Source organism: Arachis hypogaea, chromosome 17 (assembly GCF_003086295.3).
Source record: "Arachis hypogaea cultivar Tifrunner chromosome 17, arahy.Tifrunner.gnm2.J5K5, whole genome shotgun sequence".
NCBI lineage: Eukaryota > Viridiplantae > Streptophyta > Magnoliopsida > Fabales > Fabaceae > Arachis > Arachis hypogaea.
This window is the reverse complement of record NC_092052.1, coordinates 5,897,587-5,902,983: the sequence shown is the minus strand read 5'-3', so window position 1 is coordinate 5,902,983 and position 5,397 is coordinate 5,897,587. Positions and strand designations below refer to the sequence as shown.

The window sequence follows — 5,397 nt, the reverse complement described above, 5'->3', positions numbered from 1 at the left end:
AATTTATAGCGGATATCGGCTCCGGTATTAGATTCCCGAGTTATATGTTAGACCTCTGCTTCCTAAAATTGGCTAAGTGTTCCAGTATTTTTTTCAAATACTTCTTCGTATTGGAATCCTTAGCTTGATAAATTTCATTTACTTGAGAGGTTATTATTTGAGAGTCACTAAAAATGATTAATTTTGTGGCCCCAACTTCTTTGGCTAGCTTCAAGCCAGCAAACATGGCTTCGTATTCTGTTTGATTATTGGAAACTAGAAACTTAAATTTTAATGACAATTCTGTAACATTTTACTACACAAAGCCTTACACTACAGTCGTAAATCAAAAATTATGAGCTATTACGACCTCTAAAACTTAAAAATACGTACATCATATTTGAAAAATAATAATATATCTAAGAACCTATAAAAAATATTAACAGACAAAAATCGTATCGCACTCAAAATGTTAACGACATAAAACTCGATCTACAATAATATATATATAAGAATTTTAAAACAATACATAAAAATACTAATTTTGATTTATGAAGATAAGGCCAGCTAGGATAATATATTGTTTTGGGCACTGATTTTCTACAAAGCGCGTTGAATAACAAGCTAGGAGAATGAAGAAGGAATAGAAGTCAATAAGTAAATTAAGAGTGATGACCAATACAGAAAATATTTTTATTTTAATTTTCTTCAATTCCTTTCAAATTTCCTATCACACTTTAATCAAAGCGACAAATCTTTTTCATCAATGCTCAAGTCTTCAGACTCAGTGCTAACAGTTGAAGAAGTCCAACTCTTCCTCACCATCTATTTAAAATTTAAAAACATATTTTCTCTAATTAAAATTCTTACCACAAAGAATTGGCGGTTTCTATAAAAAAAAAGATCATATATAATGTCATGTACAATAATCTTACTGTGTTTTTAAAACATCATTCCTACTAAATTAAAAGTCTAAAATTATATATATCATATCAATTGAGAATTAGTTTATATATTTACAGTCTAATTTAATTTCACGTGTGTATATATATATATATATATTTAATATATATATATATATATATATATATATATATATATATATACTTTTTTAAAAATGCTTTGATTATTTTAGATTAATTTAAAATTTAAAATATATTAAATAAAAAACATAAAATTAATTAACGATAACAGTTGAGAATATGATACTTTTTATTAGGAATTTTCACATGAAACATAATATAATATGCGAGTAAATAAAGTTTAAAGATCCGTAATTTTATATGAACAAAATTAGTCTTAAATTATCTCTATTCTACGTAAATTTGTGGTCTTATCATCAACATAGTTAAAATTTTAATTTAATTATTAATTTTTTTATATTACAAATATATATATAGATTAGTTGATTTTAAAAATTTATATTAGTTCATGTGATTTTATGATTTAAATTATATTATTATTTCATATTTTACATATTTAATTAATTTTTTAGATTTGATGTCAAATATGAATTTTTACCGCATTTGTCTAGAAAAGGACACCGAGTTATTTTTTGTACCATTTACATAAAATGAGCCTAATCGTAAAAACACTCATGATAAATTATTTTGATTTAAAACAAGGGCAACAGATCAATAGTTAGGTTTTCTTATTGATCTTTAATTCACAAGTAGTTGAAATAATAGATGACTCATCTATAATCTATTCATTAATAGAAATAGCATGCATGTTTTATTCAAAAAAATACAGTGGACTTTACGTGTAGTTTATATCTGAAAATTGTTAGATGATTTGACTAATTTAATTAAATTTTCATCTAAATGTTCTCGAATATCAACTTCACGTGAAGTCTACCTAGTTTTCACCCTCTTACAATCTGCATGGCCTCTCCTGTGCTTGTTTTGTTAATTATATCCACAAAGAAGTCTGGCAAGCCACAAGGGTTTAGCAGTCTTTATAAACAACCTTCCAAGGAACATCCCAAATACCACTCCGCATCCATATCCCACTGCAACTGACTTCCACCCAAATAATGATTCTTTTGCCTCAGCAAACACTGAAGGTGGTTGTTCTTCATCATTGCTGCATGACTTTGACAAAGGGAATCCACATAGCATTGGGTTTCCTCTGTAGGAATCATTTTGGAATGTATTGAACTGTTCTCCTGTTGGTATCATTCCCTTCAACTGGTTTTCAGAAAGGTTCAAGACAGCCAGAAAATTCAAATTGGTCAAAGCCATAGGAATCTCACCTTTCAATTGGTTCCACGAGAGGTCTAACCATTCCAAACTTGTCAAATTTCCCAGAGTTTGTGGAATCATACCACTGATTTTATTGTGAGAAAGGTTAAGTCCTTTGAGAGAACTTAATTCTCCAATAACATGTGGGATTCCTCCTTCAAACATGTTATTTGACAAGTCTATAGTTGTGAAAGTGGTTAATATTCTAACTAACTCCATGGACTGACCTTTGATAATGACTACTACTGAATCATTGTATGTTGTTCTCGAGCTGACAGTCATGTATGACAAATCAGGAGGATGATGAGTACTATCATTCAAATCCTTCATTCCTTGAAAATTCTGAAAGAATGAGGTTGGCAAAGGGCCACTAAATTTGTTGTTGGAAACATCAAATATTCTCAACTTTGGAAATGGATGTTCGGCACTCAAACTAGTGATGGTACCATGAAACTTGTTTGCTCGTAAACTGAGTACCTTTAACTCCTGAAGCATTTCTAGCCAACTGGGAAACACATCCTCTATGTTATTCTCTGCAAGATCCAAAACTTCCAAGGATGTGCAGTTAGCTAAAGACTTTGGTAATGAACCCTCTAGTTGGTTGTGGTTCAATTTTATAGTTTGAAATTGGTTGCCTTGAGAAAAATTTGTAGGTATGCTTCCATGAAAGTTGTTCACTTGTAGATCCAAAATTCTGAGAGAAAGAAATGCTCCCAGACATTGAGGAATCATGCCAGACAAATGATTGTGAGACAAGATGAGTGCACTGAGGGAGCTTGCATTGCAAAATGCTGAAGAAACATTACCAGTGAAGTTGTTGTTTGAGACTGAAAATATTTGAAGGCCATTTGGTGGAACTGGAAGTTCTCCTTGCAGCTGGTTGAAACTGAGATCTATATAGTAAATGCTCTTCCATGTGTTTAAGAGATTACGATTAAACCATTGGGGAATCTTCCCCTCAATTTTGTTATGAGAAAGATCTAGTTCTTGTAGATTTTGAAGTGGTGTTAGGAATCTAGGAAATGTTGTTATCTTACAAGAAGATAAATGTATATAGGCCAGGCTAGGTGAGAAATAGTCAACCTTATTGTTATCAAAATTAATAGAGAGATTATTGTAATATATCAAGAGTTTCTAAAGATTTGAGCTTTGAAAATGGGTGAAAGTCTACATGACCGCTCAACTCATTTGATGATAAATATAAATCTGTTAGATTTTGAAGTTCAAATAGTGAATTTGGAAAACTACCTTGGAGTTTGTTATTAGAGAGAGACAACGTTAACACAGAATAAGTCGAGAACTTACCAATTGGTCCTACGAACTTGTTGTTACTAAGATCTATATCTGTCAATGAAGACAAAGAAAAACACCAATCTGGGATTGTCCCATTTAATAAATTACGATCCAAATGAAGAATATTTAATCTTGAGAGTTTAGTGGCATTACTTGGAATTGGGCCTTCTAAATTATTAGCTGATAAACTTAAATCAGAAAGTTGGGTTAGATAAAACAATGATGGCGGCAGCTGACCTCCTAGACTGTTAGATTCAAGTGACAAAGATTCTAATTTGGTGAGGTTGTGGAACACATCCGGGATATGACCATTGAAATGATTAGCACTAAGATCTAAGAAGGTGAGATGTTTGAGGTTTGAAAGTAAAGATGGGATTTCACCATGAAGTGTGTTTTCTGCAAGGCCTAACTCAGTTAGTTGAGTGAGGTTCCACAAAGAAAGAGGTACCAATCCATCAAATTGGCAACTCCCCAACCCTAGTTGTTTAAGAGATCTCAAATGGCCAATGGAATCAGGTATTTCTCCTGAAGAAACTGTGACACTGAGTTCCAAGATCCTTAGAGGAGTGCTCCAGTTAGACTTTGGAAGTTCAACTTTAAGGTCTTGATTATCTTGCAAAGTTAGTTCTTGAAGATTAGGTAAACCAAGTATGCCGATTGGAAAATTCCCCTGCAACTTAGTGTGTCGAAGACTCAATGAAACCAAAGAAGATGACAAATTCATCAACAAAGACAGTGAACTTTCTCTGATGGAAGACATGTTTACCTCATCTAGAACTAGCTCTTTCAAGTTAGTGGTGTTTAGAATGAGTTTGTTCCATGTGGATGGATCAAATCTCAATTTGCTATATCCTAACTCATCTAGCATATCTGTACGGGAGAGATCAAGTGAGAGTAATTTAGACAAGTGAGAAATTGTGAAGGGAATATCACCACCCAATGCTGAGTTTGAGAGATTGAGATGAGTGAGAGCCGCAAGGTCACCGATTCTAGAGGAGAGTGGAGAGGCAGAGAGATCATTGTAAGCGAGGTTGAGTTGTTGAAGATGAGTGAGATGGAAGAGTGTGCTGTTGGAATTGAGTTCACCTTGAAGCATGCTGCAACTGAGGTCAAGGCCAATCACGTGCCCTGACGTGGTGTCGCACGTGACACCATCCCACTGGCAACAATCAGTATTGTTGTTCCAGGATGCTGTCTTGGGATAAGATGAACAATAAAGGCTCACCTGACTCCGCCACCACAAGTGTTTGTAGAATGAAGTGTTGACAGCAAAAGAGTTCTTGAATTGGAGCAAGTTTGAGCTGTCATCATGGTTACACAATGGCAACACTGCTGATGAGGATGTGTAAGACGGAATATGAATGATGAGTAACAAGAATGTCAAAAAATAAAGCACAAAAGATGGCAATACAAACCACCCCATTTCAGAATGTTTAGATTATTTGGTTTGATGTTGGATGGAGAGGATTTGGGTATGTGTGGTACGGTGCATGCTTCCAATCCAAGAGTAAATGCAAATTTATAGAGAGCACCCCATGGGATAATAATATGCCTCAATTTTTAATAGAGGAGTGTTAGACCATCTCCAGTAGGGAACTCATTTCGGTTCCTATTTATGGCTCATCTGTCATAAAAAGTGCATCAGATTTTGCGTCATAATCAATAAATAGGAACTCAAAGAATCTCTCTCTTCTCCATTAGAAAAAACTAACTTTAATCTCTATTGTGGTCCCACCTAATTAATTAATTAAGTAATTAAAATTAATATAATTATTATTTTTTTATAATAATATTATTTAAATTTATAAATTAAAAATAATTCAATATTATAAAATATTAAAATAAATAACTTAAATTTGATTAGTATTTTAAATTTTATAAA

The 5,397-nt window shown here is 32.8% G+C and overlaps 1 pseudogene; it reads right to left on the bottom strand.

Moving 5' to 3' along the window:
* Positions 1 to 1,651: 1,651 nt before the first annotated feature.
* LOC112764245 (receptor-like protein 6) lies at positions 1,652 to 4,990 on the bottom strand (annotated as a pseudogene).
* Between the last annotated feature and the right edge of the window lie 407 nt (positions 4,991 to 5,397).